At 49.9% G+C, this 14,882-nt stretch overlaps 1 protein-coding gene across 1 annotated transcript in view; it reads right to left on the bottom strand.

Annotated features, from left to right (window-relative positions):
• The window catches only part of ADGRL3 (adhesion G protein-coupled receptor L3), a 453,165-nt gene that overhangs the window by 284,254 nt on the left and 154,029 nt on the right, over nt 1–14,882 (bottom strand).

Raw genomic sequence — 14,882 nt, forward strand, 5'->3', positions numbered from 1 at the left:
AGGATAATTTAAATTTAAAACAAGAGAAAATGTCAGAGTTGGAAGGCTTTACATTCCATTGGTTTCTCTATGATGAGTTAACAGAAAGTTTTAAGATTGATAAGAAAAATAATGAATCTGAAAATGGTAAGACTGAATTTGACGTGGAGTTGTCATGATCATATTATTGCTAAGATGTACAAACCTTTATTGAAAATGGATACAGAGGATGACCAAGTTAAAGACTGGGTAAAACATTTTGGATATAATATATAGTTGTATCAATGTATTATCAAGTTGTATATGGAAGAAAGAGTTGAAATTTATATTTAATTATAATCTTTAAAAAGTATTTTTTTAAAAAAAAATGGTTTGCTAGTATATGATGTCAGATAAGCTGCCAAAAACATACAAGGGAATTTCAGATATTTGTTGGAAATGTAATCAAATGGAGGGTACACTTTTAATCTTTGGTGGACATGCAAGAATGCTAGAAAATATTGGGATCACATATATATTCTGATTTAATAGATTTTAAAAATGAATGTAAATAGATTTTTCTTTGTGGTTTAAGAAACAAGCAAGTGGAAACATCTTATGGAATTTTGTTTTTATATATGATAAAAGGAGTCCCATTTACTGTTTTCAATGGGAAGCTAGCTAGGACACTTGTTGTGGTTTAGAAGTGGATCGCAAGCATACAGAAGGTCCAAGGCTCAATCTTGGTCTTCTATCACTCCAAGAAGGTTTGAACATTTCAGCTTCTGGCTAAGCTGTTAGGCTTAAGCAATAAGCTCTCTAAGCAGTTCTTGTTCCTCTTGCCTTCCATACAGTGATCAAAATAGTGTTGACATTTAATCAGCTTTAATTAGTACTAGTCGCATTGCAAGGTTACTCAATGTTTCATAAGCATCTGGATAAATCCTACATAATCCGATTGGGCAGTCATCCACTGAGACAAGTATACTCAGACAAGAAAGGTCACAGCCACAAGTTCATAAGAAACACTCTAGGAGATGGGTGGCAAATTAAGTGAATGACTGTAAGATATACATAAATGATGGAAAACTAGAGCAAATAAGATGAATCTGTGTACCTTGGTAGAAAGTTTACTAAATATGGGAAAGTGGATAGAGAAATTTTACGAAGTGCAAATATAGCAAAGGCTATGGGTAATGGGCAATCTGTGGGGGCTGCTTGTGTGAGCGCTTGGGTATGTCTGATTCGGAGGACCTGCCGGGGAACGCGGGGGTCGCCAGGGTGGCCGGGGGGACCACGCCCACGGGAGAGGGTCGGAGCATTGCGGTCATAACAGGGAGAGGCAGATATGGCGGGGACTTTAGGGCTGGCCATTATCGGGGAAGGAGGGCTCGCTACATCACAGAGATCCCTCCTTCCGGCCCTATGAGTCCCACTCCAAGGTCAGATGGCGCGAGTAATCGGGACCCTGGTCTCAGGCTGCTGTCGCTAAATGCCAGGTCTGTTGTTCACAAGGCTCCCCTCGTCCGGGACTTAATTTTAGACGAGAGGGCAGACCTGGCATGTATTACTGAGACATGGCTGGGCACGGAGGGAGGAGTCCCCCTTGTAGAAATGTGCCCAGATGGATTTCAGGTGCTTCATCAGCCGAGGGCCCAGGGAAGGGGTGGCGGTGTGGCTATTGTTGTCCGGGAGTCTTTAGCACCTCGTAGGATCCCTGCTCCGGAGCTTGTCGGGTGTGAGTCCCTACTGGTGAAGTTGGACCTCAAGGGTCAAGTGGGTTTGCTGTTAACGTACCTGCCTCCCAACAGCATTGCAGCAGCCCTCCCCTCGCTCCTCGAGTCGGTAGCCGAGCTAGCAATTGAGTTCCCTAGGCTTATGGTTCTGGGGGACTTCAATTTGCCTTCGCTCGGCGAACACTCTGATGGAGCGCAGGAGTTCATGGCCTCCATGACAGCCATGGGCTTGACCCAAGTAATTCGAGGCCCAACCCACTCAGTGGGTCACACACTCGACCTCGTATTCCTCTCGGAGCAGTGGATTTGTGATCTTGGTTTGAGGGGTAACGAGATCATACCCCTGTCGTGGTCAGACCACTGCTTACTGAGGCTAGACTTCCGGAGGCCAAACCCCCACCGTGGGGAGGAGGAACCGACCAGGTGGTTCCGCCCCAGGCGACTTATGGACCCTTTAAGGTTCCAGACGGAGCTTGGGGTTATTCCTGATACTCTCGCCCACAGTTTGGCGGAGACCCTTGTTGCTGCCTGGCACTCGGCAGCATCAGAGTCTCTTGACCGGATTGCGCCACTACGGCCCCTCCGGGCCGGCAGATCCCGGAGACCCCCTTGGTTTACCGAGGAGCTCCGGGAGATGAAGCGCCGGAGGAGACGCCTAGAGCACTTGTGGAGGTCCGATAGGTCCGAATCAAACCGAGCACTTCTGACATCATGCACCAAGGAATACATCAGGGCATTAAGGACAACTAAAAAAACACACATTGCCACCTTGGTTGCGTCCGCCGAGTCCCGCCCAGCCGCCCTGTTTAGGATAACCCGCTCCCTCCTAAATAGGAGGGAGGCGGGGGACCCCTTACAGGGTAAGGCTGAGGAGTATGTCCAGTTCTTGGCGGACAAAGTTGCTTGGTTTCGGTCGGACCTGGACTCCACTCCCGCAGATCCAGCCGAGACACAGGGGAATAGCTTGGCAGACCATCTCTGGGTTGAGTTTCAGGATGTTGCCTCCGGGGATGTGGACAAGGCTATGCGAGCTGTGAGCGCCTCCACCTGTATACTGGACCCGTGTCCCTCCTGGCTGGTTGCCAACAGCAGTGAGGTGACATGAGGCTGGATCCACGCGGTTGTTACCGCTTCCCTTCGGGAGGGGCACTTCCCCGCCGCACTTAAAGCAGCGGTGGTGAGACCCCTCCTGAAGAAACCATCCTTGGATCCAGCCGTTCTTAATAACTATCGTCCAGTCTCCAACCTTCCCTTTGTTGGGAAGGTTGTTGAGAAGGTGGTGGCCTTCCAGCTTCAGCGTACCTTGGAGGAAGCTAACTATCTTGACCCCTTCCAGTCTGGCTTCAGGCCCGATTACAGCATAGAAACCGCTTTGGTCGCATTGACCGATGATCTCTGGAGAGCCAGAGATGGAGGCCATGCGTCCATCCTGGTTCTCCTTGACCTCTCAGCGGCTTTCGATACCATCGACCATGGTATCCTTCTGCGACGACTGCGGGAGGTGGGAGTGGAAGGCACTGTTCTGCGGTGGTTCTCCTCCTACCTCTCGGACAGGTCGCAGTCGGTGTTGGTGGGGGGGCAGAGATCTTCCCCGAGGCCCCTAACTTATGGGGTGCCGCAGGGTTCGGTCTTATCCCCCCCTACTATTCAACATATACATGAAACCGCTGGGCGAGATCATTCGGAGGCACGGGATAAAATACCATCAATACGCGGACGATACACAGCTGTATCTGTCCGCCCCGTGCCAACTCAATGAAGCGGTGGACGTGATGAACCGGGGTCTTGAGGCCGTTAAGGACTGGATGAGAGCTAACAAACTGGTACTCAACCCAGACAAGACCGAGTGGCTGTTGTGTTTCCCTCCCAACAATTTGGCCAACGTTCCATCAATCAGGCTGGGGGGGTCAAAATTTATACCCCTCAGACAGGGTCCGCAACTTGGGAGTCCTCCTGGACCCACAGCTGACTTTTGACCAGCATTTGTCAGCTGTGACCAGGGGGGCATTTGCCCAGGTTCGCCTGGTACGCCAGTTGCGGCCCTACCTGAACCGGGAGGCTCTCACAACAGTCACTCGAGCCCTTGTGATCTCTAGGCTGGAATACTGCAATGTGCTCTACATGGGGCTGCCCTTGAAGAGCATCCGGCGACTTCAGCTAGTCCAGAACGCAGCCGCGCGAGTGATTGTGGCGCACCGCGGTTCGCCCACATAACACCGATCCTCCGTGAGCTGCGCTGGCTACCTGTTGATCTCCAGGTGCGCTTCAAGGTGCTACTCACCATTCATAAAGCCCTTCATGGTAGTGGATCTGACTATTTGAGAGACCGCCTTCTGCCAATTACCTCCCTTCGTCCCATCAGATCGCATAGAGTAGGCCTCCTTCGAATTCCATCCGCCAGTCAGTGCCGACTGGCGACTACGCGGAGGAGAGCCTTCTCGGTTGCAGCTCCGACGCTTTGGAACGATCTCCCCGTGGAGATTCGCACCCTCACCACCGTCCAGACCTTCCGCACAGCCCTCAAGATCTGGCTATCCCGTCAGGCCTGGGGATAAGATCCTAATCTCGCCCCGCCCGAATGTCGAATGAATGTTGTGTTTTATTGGTTATTTTCCTTTATTCACATTTCTTTTGTTTCCTGTCTTACACTCCCCTCCTATGAAATGTAAGCCGCCCTGAGTCCCTTCAAGGAAAAGGGCGGCCTATAAATGTCAATAAAATGATAATGATGAAAATGATGTGTTGGAGATTGATTGTTCACTGAAAGAAATGAAAATGACTGTGCATAAGAATGGCTTCTGCCTACTTGTTGTACGGAAGTGAAAACTTATTATGACAGGAGAAGTAAGCACGAATGGGTTACTTAAGTTTTGGTGAGGACTCAAAGAAAAGATTGGAGATTAATCTGTGCTTATGAATGTGGACTGAACACATAAGTGAGTGACTAGTATGAAATAAGTATATTGAGATTGTTAAGAGTAAAAATGAGGATCCAACTGCAAAATAAATACACTGCAGGAGAAGTAGTAAATGAGTCTAGGGCAGCCTGAGGGCCGGATGCGTCATGTGCTCGCCACACCACCCCCATTTTAGCAAAGGGGGGAAAAGTCATGATACATCATGTGATGACAATGTGAAGATGAAAGTTTGCCCTCCCCCTGGCCTAGGGGAAGGGTTAAGATCGAGGAAGTCATGGTATGAAAGAAATGGGATGTATGTATGTGAATATATTTATATGTGAATATGCTTCATATTCCATCTCCATTTTTAGTGTTTTAAGCATGATCTAGTCTATACATTATGCCATTGATTGTATTTGTTTGCTTCAGAAATACATTTGAAAATGAAAGCCTATGAAAGTATGAACTCTTTTAAAGTCTTTCTAAATGGGAACTAAACACTGTTTCTTTAACAAAAATATTCTATTTTTTTCCATTTCATTTCAGTATTAGCTCCCTATTCTTTTTCCACATTATCACAATAGACTTTGGCAAACAGATGAACTTTGATTTAAAGATGAATCGGGAGACATCTCTTTTAAAAATAAAACATTATATAGATTTACAAAGATGAGTGTCTTGAATAAAGCTATGCACAAAAAAATCAATTTGCACATGCAGTTTCTTAGGTGAGAATCAGAAACAGTTTCTGATCCCAGGGACCTGTGAAGGAGAAAGCGAAGAATGGCATTAAAAAGGTATTCTTTATAAATGCTAAAAGATTTATCAAGGGAATAACACAGATTTCAGCTAATATAAACAATGATTGCTCTGAGAAGAAAATGGGTAAAAGAGGGGAGAAATGTAAACAAACACAGTTGTTCCGTGGATTGAAGGCAAAGATGGAAAAAACATCTGTCTTGCTATGAAAAAAGTGACAAAATTTTAGTTACTGTCAGTGGAAAAAATAAGTACAAAACAGGTTTGAAATATTTAACAATTTAAAAGACTATGAAATGTGACATTATTGCACCAGATGACTTATGAAAACTATATTTTGATAAGAAGCCCTGATACATATTCAGTAGGGATCTAGGACAGCTTGCTATTGCCAACTTGTCATGGGCATCTTGCCACAGACATCTCACCCTGGCGAACTCGGCATGGCCAGTTCACCACGGGAAAACTCGCTGCAGCCAACGTGCCACAGGACAATCCACATGGGATAACTCAATGAGACAGATGTTGTATACAATTGTTTCTTCAACATTATTTTCATTTTTGTCAATGGAAATAATGTTGAAGAAGGAGCGGCAGATATTGTTTTGAGTTATTGTGTAGGGAATTGTCTCAAGGTGAATTGTCTTGTGGCAATTTGGCCACAGCTAAATGGCTGCACTAGGTTGGTTGCGGTGAGCTGATGACAGTGAGTTATTCCATTCCGCAAAGCACATCAGAAATGAGCTAAGTCTAGTTCTTCTGTTTTGAACTGAAAACTGAATTTGCAACTCATCATTTCATTTATAACTACTGACATGAAAAACAGTAGCTGTTAGGCCTTTTACTTTCTGAATAAAATTCAACATATGAGGAACAGAATGAAGTTGCATTGGTGACTTCACTGAAAAGCCAGATTCCAAAAGTATAGTTCAGTGTCTATAGTGAAATAGGTGGGTTCTAGATGCAAAAGTTTGATAAGATTATGATTTATCTGTACATGATGAGCTGTATTTTCCAGGATCATCTCCAGGAAGTAGGAAAAGGGGCAGTTTTGAGGAGTGCAATACTGCAATGTACGTTTCTGTACATGCATGCACATTCAAAATGTATGAGGGTTACATCTTAATGCTCTTTTTGCCATCCTGACGCCTCATTTGCTCCATAAACATTCCTGGTTTCTAGACATCCCTCATAGAAACCTAGCACTTGAACAGGATCAGAGTGTCCTAGGAAACTGAAATGCTTCCTATGACAATATCCTAGACTGGCTGGTAGCAGTGGCAGCAGCAGCAATGGTGGCGGGAGGGGATAGTTTTGTGCAAGTGGCAGGTGCATGATATGAAATTTCATTTCTGCAAGTGGGAGCTTCATGTGTGAGTGTGCACACCTGCTGCTGGCACAAATGGAGTTTCGCGTGCTCACCTGCCCACCCGCTGCTTACATGGCCGCTGCCTGTTCCCAACAGATCACAGCCGGGGTTTTGGGATCCCTTATTCTAAAGCATCTGATAAATTGACTTTCATGTAAAGAAGGAATTAATTTTTTTCTATCCCAAAAGATGTTGCTATGTGATTCCATTCAAACAAAAGCATAACAGGTGAAAAGTAGACCTCATCTATTTGCATAGAAGAGCCAGAAAATCAAAGCATAGCAACTTCCCAGACTGCTCAGGTTTCACGTAGGATAAGTGCTTTGAAGATTTCTAACATTCTGTATTTCTAGTCTCTGAACTCTCAAGATTCAAAGCTCTTTCTATTTGCCTATTCCTGAGTCAAAGGGAAAGTTTAAGGGAGATGGGTGGTTTCTAAATTTGATAAATAAGATAAAAAATAAAAGTCCATAATGCAAGGCCTAAGATCTCCGTATTCAGACAGTGTATGTTTGGTCAGGGCATTTAGTGTGACTGCTGATAATCCATCAATACAAATATGTATTGGGCAGTGATGTGCGGTGAAGCTTATGGCTGGTGAGACAAAAAGAAAGAAAGCGGCTTTTGCCCACCCGCAGCTGTGTCCAAAATAGAGGTGCCCCGCGCCCTGCAGCTATGTCCGACCCAGCTGCGGGGTGCGGGGCGCCTCTATGTCAGACAGAAGCGGTGGGGTGCTTTCTTTCGGCTTTTGCCCGCCCCACAGGGCAAACACTTCTACCTTGCAGGCGCTGGAGCCGCAGGCCACCAGGAATACATCCCGCCCGCAGCAGAAGAGTGCTGGGTCCTGCTTCAGAGGGATGACTTGCTGTGACCCGAAGGGGTGCAAGTTGTAGACCTGCACCACGGCTCCAGCTCGCCCAGGCTCCACACCCAAAATCAACTGTCTCCTGCATGATCCTCGCCTTGTAGTTGCTGCAAAGGCTACTGCTTCCGCAAAGGGCCCCGCCTCAGGCCGGTCAGCTGGAAGGAGGCATCAGTCGCGCCCCCAATACAGCCACCGCTTCCCACGAAGGCAGTTTCTCTATCGGAGGCTGCTTGAAGCCATTTATACCAGGCGACAGAGCTTAAGGCTGCAGCTTGCAATCGTTTACCTTCTCCCCGAAGGTGATCTAGTTCTAAGCATGGAACAGGATTGCACGCTTCTGTCTCCACAAGAAAGAGGTGTTGCCAGCGCAATCTTGCTGTCTGCCATTGAAATCGTTCTCCCACTTCTAAAAGTTACTTTAGTTGGGATCAGGGATTGCCCTTATTTAACAATGAATGGAAAGGCACTTTAGATGTGGATAGCCACTTCTGTCTGACATAGAGGCACCCTGCACCTCGCAGTTGGGTCGGACATAGCTGCAGGGCGCGGGGCGCCTCTATGTCAGACAGAAGCGGCAGGGCACTTTTTTTCGGCGGGGCGAGCAAAAGCCTCTTTCTTGACAGCAGGCAAAAGGAGCTTTCAAGAAAGAGGCTTTTGGCCACTCACCATAGACACGAGATGCGGGGAGTAGTCGGGCGGGGGGTGGGTGGGCTGGCTGGCTGGGGAGGCCATGATGAAAATGTGAAAATGTAAAAAGAAAAAGGCAAGAGCTGCTGAAGCTAGGCTGGGTTAGCTGCTGCCAGAGTCCCCAATGGATGACTCTGCTTAACTGTTTAAAAAAAGCCTCTGCAGGAGGAGGCGAAAGAACCACGTGCCTCCTCTACATAAGGAATTTTTCACCTTTTAACCCTTGCTTAAGTCTGCTTAAGTGATCATTTTTAAATATCGACGGAGGGACGACGCGGCAGCCAGGGTTCAACAAGCAACTGGTTTATTCTCAGCTGACAGCGATTCGAAGAACAGAACGCGCGCCAAAGGTATTTATACGAACGGTTTAACCAATCACCGGCCGGGGACTGGGCAGCAACTGCTGACGTCAGTCCCTCGGCCAATCAACTGTAACTCTAGGCCGGCAACACCCTCTGCAGCTTTCAGCCAATCAGAAAGCAAGAGGCTGTTGCTGGCATCATGAATATTATGAATACTTAACACCCCTTTCCCCCAGTTCTGCGCATGCCCGAAACGGAGCATGCGTAGTCTTGAAGGTATGCTGGGCGGCGCCGGACCCGCCCAGATCTTCTCATTGCAGGGGCAGTCGTCGGCGGAGGAGGACCTCCTCGTGGTAGCTCCTCCCCAAAGGGAGTGGAGCTCCGAGGCACGCCATTTTGAAAATGCCCAGAAGGCGGGCTCAACTGCAAAGGTAGGCTTGGCCGTGGGGGCGCGTCACCAGGCGTAGGAGGAACCTTCTGAAGAGTGTTCCCGGGGTTGTGAGTGAATGTCTGCAAGTTCCCTAGGATGGGTTGAGATGTTAGTTCGGCGTCCCTGCAGGTGGCGCTTTGGTAGGTAGGGCCTGGTGTGGTGAAGGCCCTTGCTTGCGGTCTCTCGGCTTGAGTATTTTGTGGTTGGCACAGGTTGAGGCCTGGAGTGGCGAAGGCCCTTGTTTGCGGTCTCTCGGCTTGAGTATTTTGTGGTTGGCACAGGTTGAGGCCTGGAGTGGCGAAGGCTTCCCAGGGCAACCCCGGTATTGCGGTGTTGTCGATCGGGGATTCGTGGCAACCGGCCTGCAATGGGAGACGCCTCCTTAGCTGATCCAGGTGGCGTCTCCATTGGGATCCGTCAGCCAATTGGATCCTAAAAGAACATGGGCCTGTCAGGGCAACGATAGAAGCTGGAACCCATCTCGGCTCCCCCGCAAAGGAACGGGCCCACACGGAATCTCCTAACTTAAACGAACGGGGAGGGAGAACCCCCAGATTGCTCGGCTGATCCCCTGAATAGAGCGGGTGAAGCCTATCCAGGGGAGTCCGCAGGCGCCGACCCATCAAGAGCTCCGCGGGGCTTTTGTTGGTGGTTGGGCAGGGGGTGGAATGTTGGCTTAGCAGGTAAGCCGCCACCCTTGCCTGCCAGTCGCCCCGGTCCATGCGGCCCAGCGCCTCCTTCGCTGAGCGGACCGCCCGCTCCGCCCGGCCATTGCTGGCCGGGTGGTACGGGGCTATGGGCGCGTGCCGGATCCCTTGCTCGGCCAAGAATTCCTGGAAAGTGGTGGATGTGAACTGGGGCCCGTTGTCCGAAACCATCACATCCGGCAACCCATGGGTCGCGAACAATTTCCGTAAAGCCCTGACCGTACTCTCGGCTGTGGTAGAGCCCATGAGGACCAGCTCCACCCACCGGGAGTAGGCGTCCACCACAACCAGGAAGTTCTGGCCGTGGAAGGGACCAGCGAAATCGATGTGGAGGCGGGACCATGGGCCTCTCGGAGCCTCCCACTCTCGAGCAGGCCCGGCGGGGGGGTTGGGCCTGGACACTTGACAAGTCGTGCAACGGCCTACATAGGCCGCTATCTCTGTGTCCAGCAAGGGCCACCAGACATAGCTACGGGCCAACGCCTTCATCCGTGCTATGCCCGGGTGGTCCTTGTGGAGCAGATCCAGAACTTGTGGCCGAAGCGCGGCGGGGATCAGCACCCGATCCCCCCAGACGAGACAACCCCCGTGGAGGGAGATTTCTGCCTGGCGATTTTTAAAGGGACGAAAGCCCTCTGCCACTTTGTCTGACGGCCATCCCCTCAAAACCCAGGAAGCGACCTGGGAGAGGATTGGATCGGCCTTCGTGTGGGCTGCCACGTCTGTGGCGGAGATTGGAAAACCGGAGGAGGCAATGGAGAGGACGGAGAGGGCTGGGACAGGGGCGGTGTCCGTCTCCGGTAGCAGGCAACGGCTGAGGGCATCCGCATGCCCCAGCTGTTTGCCAGGACGGTAGAGCAGCGTATAAGAATACGCTGAGAGGAACTCCGTCCAGCGAGTCATTCGGGGGGACAAAATGGCAGGGGTCGGCTTGTCGCCCGCCAAAAGCCCAAGGAGTGGCTTATGGTCGGTGACAAGAGTAAAGTGCCGACCGTAGAGGTAGTCATGGAACCTCTTAATCCCGGACACTGCAGCCAGAGCCTCCTTGTCGATCTGACTGTAGTTTCGCTCCGCCGAGGAGAGTGTCCGGGAATAAAAGGCCACAGGGGCCTCTGAGCCATTCGGGAGGACATGGCTCAGGACCGCCCCTAGACCAAATGGGGAGGCGTCACACGCCAACGTCAGAGGCATCCCGTCATGATACTGAATCAGGACTGCCGATGACGTCAGCGTCTCTTTGACAGCCGCGAACGCATGCGCTTCGCGGCTGCCCCAGCGCCAGGCCGCGGATCGGTCGAGCAACCGATGCAGCGGCTCGGCTAGTGACGCCTTGTGAGGAATAAAGGGGGCGTAGAAATTGAGCAGCCCTAAGAACGCCTGTAGCTCCGCCCTGGAGGTGGGAGCGGGGGCGTTCTTAATGGCGGCAATTTTTGACGGTGTAGGGTGAATGCCTTGGGCGTCTATTAAGAAGCCCAAGAATTCTACCCTAGGGACAGCAAATGAGCATTTGCTGCTCTTCAATTTCAATCCCGCGCCCCTGAAACGACTGAGGACCTTCCGCAATACATCAATGAGTTCTGAGCGGCTGGCTGCAGCGATCAGAACATCATCGAAATATGGCACCACCCCCGGTAGTCCATGGAGCAGACGCTCCATGAGGCTCTGGAAGATCCCCGGGGCAACGGACACGCCGAATTGCAGGCGGCGGCAACGGAAAGCCCCACGATGGGTGACGATGGTCTGGGCAGCCGCCGCATCGTCATCCACCGGGAGCTGTTGATAGGCCTGCGCCATATCCAGTTTGGCAAATATGCAACCCTGCCCCAAGGAGTGGAGCAGGTGTTGCACAACAGGGACTGGATAGGGGTTTGCCTGAAGGGCCAAGTTGATCGTCGACTTGTAGTCGGCGCAGATTCTCACCGAGCCATCCGGCTTGACCGGGAGGACTATGGGGGTCTCCCATGGAGCGTGATCAACTGGCTCGATGACACCCTGCGCCAAAAGCTTGTCAAGTTCGGCGTCAACCTTGGCCCTTAAAGCAAAGGGCACCCTGCAGGCTTTCAGCCTAATGGGAGCAATCTGGGGATCTAAACTAAGGGAGATGGGGGTTCCCTTGTAGCACCCGAGCTTGCCATCAAAAACGTCAGAGAATTCCTTTAAGACGTCTTCCACTGAAGAGGAAACCACCCGGTGCACCCCCCCAATGGACAACCCCAGGGCTGGAAACCAGTCAAGGCCGAGAAGGGCCGGCAGGGCGTTTTTTACAATAATGATTGGCAGCTCCCCATTAAAAGTGCCGTAATTAACAGGAATAGGGAAAGACCCCAGGACGGGAATCAATTTTCCCTGGTAGTCCCTCAAAAGTAAACGGGTTGGGGCTAACTTTGTTTGGGGCACCGCAGGGCAGAGGCGGGAGAACATGTCCCAGGACAGCAACGAACGGGAGGAGCCGGAGTCCACCTCCATTTGGCACGGCTGACCTGCCAGGTGGACATTAGCTGTTATTTTTCGGGATCCGGAGGAGGCCTGGTTGATTGAACTCTCCCCTTCCTGTGGTGCGGACACATTGTGGCAGTCGTCTCCTCTGCGCGTTGGCCACGGTGGCTGGCGGCGCGGCTGCGATTTGGGTCTTTCGTTGGCTTGGAAGAAGGCAGGGGCCGGCAAGGATGCTCGGCAGACTTGGGCAATGTGCCCCTGCCTCTGGCAACGGCGGCAGATGGCGTTCCGGAACTGACAGGACTGGCGGTCGTGGCGGCCTCCGCAACTAAGGCAAGAAGCCTTGGAGGTCTGCGGGGCGGCCGCTGATGGAGCCGGTTGTCTTCGCCGAGGTTGGGCACGTACTTGGCCGACGTTGTCGGGCTCCGGGTCCTCGGAAGGCGTAAAGTCATCAAAGTCAATGTCATGGATTTGGGAGGCCGGTGGAGTGAACGGAACGTGTCCCGGAGTTTGTGATGATAGTTGTAGCCGCTCCAGATCAGCGGTGGATTGCTCAGAGAGCTAGGCTGCTCTGGCGATTTCCACCGCTTGTAGGAGGGTAATATCGTGGTAGCGGAACATGCGGCTTCTTAGATGGACGTCCCGCACTCCGCACACGAATTGCTCTACTAAATTTTCCTCAAGATTTGAGAAATCACACTGGGACGCTACCGTACGTAGGGCTTCTAAGAACTGGCTAATTGACTCTCCCGGCTTTTGCACTCTTCTGCGGAACGCAAAGCTGCGGGCAATTTTGGAAGGTGTCGGGGCATAGTGTCCCTTCAGTTTAGCCATCAGGTTGTCCCAACCTAATTTATAAGCTGGTCTGGGAGCAGCCATAGCTCTGGCTGAGGCGAACATAGAAGGTTCGCAGCAGGATAAAAAGAAACTACATTTCTCCTCATCGGTTTGAGCCTGGTTCTTTGTAGCAATGAGGTATGTCTCAAACCGCTCCATGAACCCTTCCCAGGATTCACCGGCGGAGCCGAATGGAGCGAAAGGCGGCAAAGGATTCATGTTGGCCAGGAGTTAGTGACAGGCTGAGGAGAGGAGGTTGTGACAGGAATTTTCCCTCAGCGTTCGGTGCCGGCGCGACTTGCGGCTTGTGGCAGCTGGCTGATAGAACCTCTCTCTTTACCCTAGGCTTGCGTGGAATCGCATCCCACCTTCGTCGCCAGTTTTAAATATCGACGGAGGGACGACGCGGCAGCCAGGGTTCAACAAGCAACTGGTTTATTCTCAGCTGACAGCGATTCGAAGAACAGAACGCGCGCCAAAGGTATTTATACGAACGGTTTAACCAATCACCGGCCGGGGACTGGGCAGCAACCGCTGACGTCAGTCCCTCGGCCAATCAACTGTAACTCTAGGCCGGCAACACCCTCTGCAGCTTTCAGCCAATCAGAAAGCAAGAGGCTGTTGCTGGCATCATGAATATTATGAATACTTAACAATCATAAAGATAGACTAAAGGAGGCACGTGGTTCTCTCGCCTCCTCCTGCAGTTAGCACTAAGCAGAGTCATCCACTGTGACTCTGGCAGCAACTACCTCAGCCTTTTTCCTCTTATTTTTTTCTTTCTTTTCATGATGACAATGGTGAGGCCCTGCCTCCCCTGACTGCACGTCCCTGGTATTGGGGGTCCCTTGGAAGAAGAGGCCTGACAGGAGATCTTAAATTATCCCCTCAAATCTACTGGTTTTGGTATTTATCTTTCTCCTGACAGCTTTGTAACATTTTTGGGTGTGCAAAAACTGGCTGTTCTGTGAGGTACTGGAGACTGTGGAAGGCTATGTCAAGTGTGAAAATGAGTGATTCTACAATCTTGTGATGCTCTGGAAGTTGCTGTTATATCCTGTTATGATACTGGCAGAGTAGATATAAGGAAAAAGTTGGCATCTAGCAAGTTACTTCTCTAGAAACTTTTAAAGACATTAATTGCCTCCTCAAGAGCAAACAATCATTAAAAAATATTTTTCTTTTTAAGAAACAGACTTGACACTGAGCAAAATCCTATCTTTCCCAGTGCAGTATTCTGTTGTTTAAGGAGGGAACAGATTGTTTTAGTTATTTATGATCAATCATTTGAAGGTGAAAAGATCATAGTATTTAAACACCCTGAACAATAGGAGGTTGCTGTATTTGAGAGGGATGGTGGTGGTGGTGGTTGCCTTTTTAATTTTTATGGGCTTGTTATTTCAGGGTTGGCAGCAAGCAGTGTAAAGAAGAAAGGAATAGATTCTTAGTTACCATGGCAACAAACAAGGAATTCAAGGCCATAAATTGATCTAGGATACCAATCTGTTTGTCACCAAAGCGACTCTCCCTTTAGCTAACACTATTGTTTGAGTTGAAAAACCTATACTGATCTCCAGTGCTTCATACAGTTGAAGATTTTAGTTCTAATCTTTAAAGCACTAGATGATTCATTGTCTAACCAACTGAGGACCAGATTAATACGAATTTCTCACACTAACTTCAGCAAAAGAAATCCTCTTAATATTTGGGAGCACAACACAGCACAATTATGTTTGTTGACATACAGAAGAGAACATTTTCTTGCATTGTCCCTAAGCTATGGAATAAAAATAAAAACTCCCCACTACTCTGCCTTGAGGAAAAATGCTCAAGACCTTAGATTTGTACAAAATATCAGATTAAGTTAAAATGAGGCTGGGTAGTTGAGTCAATCTT

The sequence above is a fragment of the Thamnophis elegans genome, chromosome 3, assembly GCF_009769535.1.
Source record: "Thamnophis elegans isolate rThaEle1 chromosome 3, rThaEle1.pri, whole genome shotgun sequence".
NCBI lineage: Eukaryota > Metazoa > Chordata > Lepidosauria > Squamata > Colubridae > Thamnophis > Thamnophis elegans.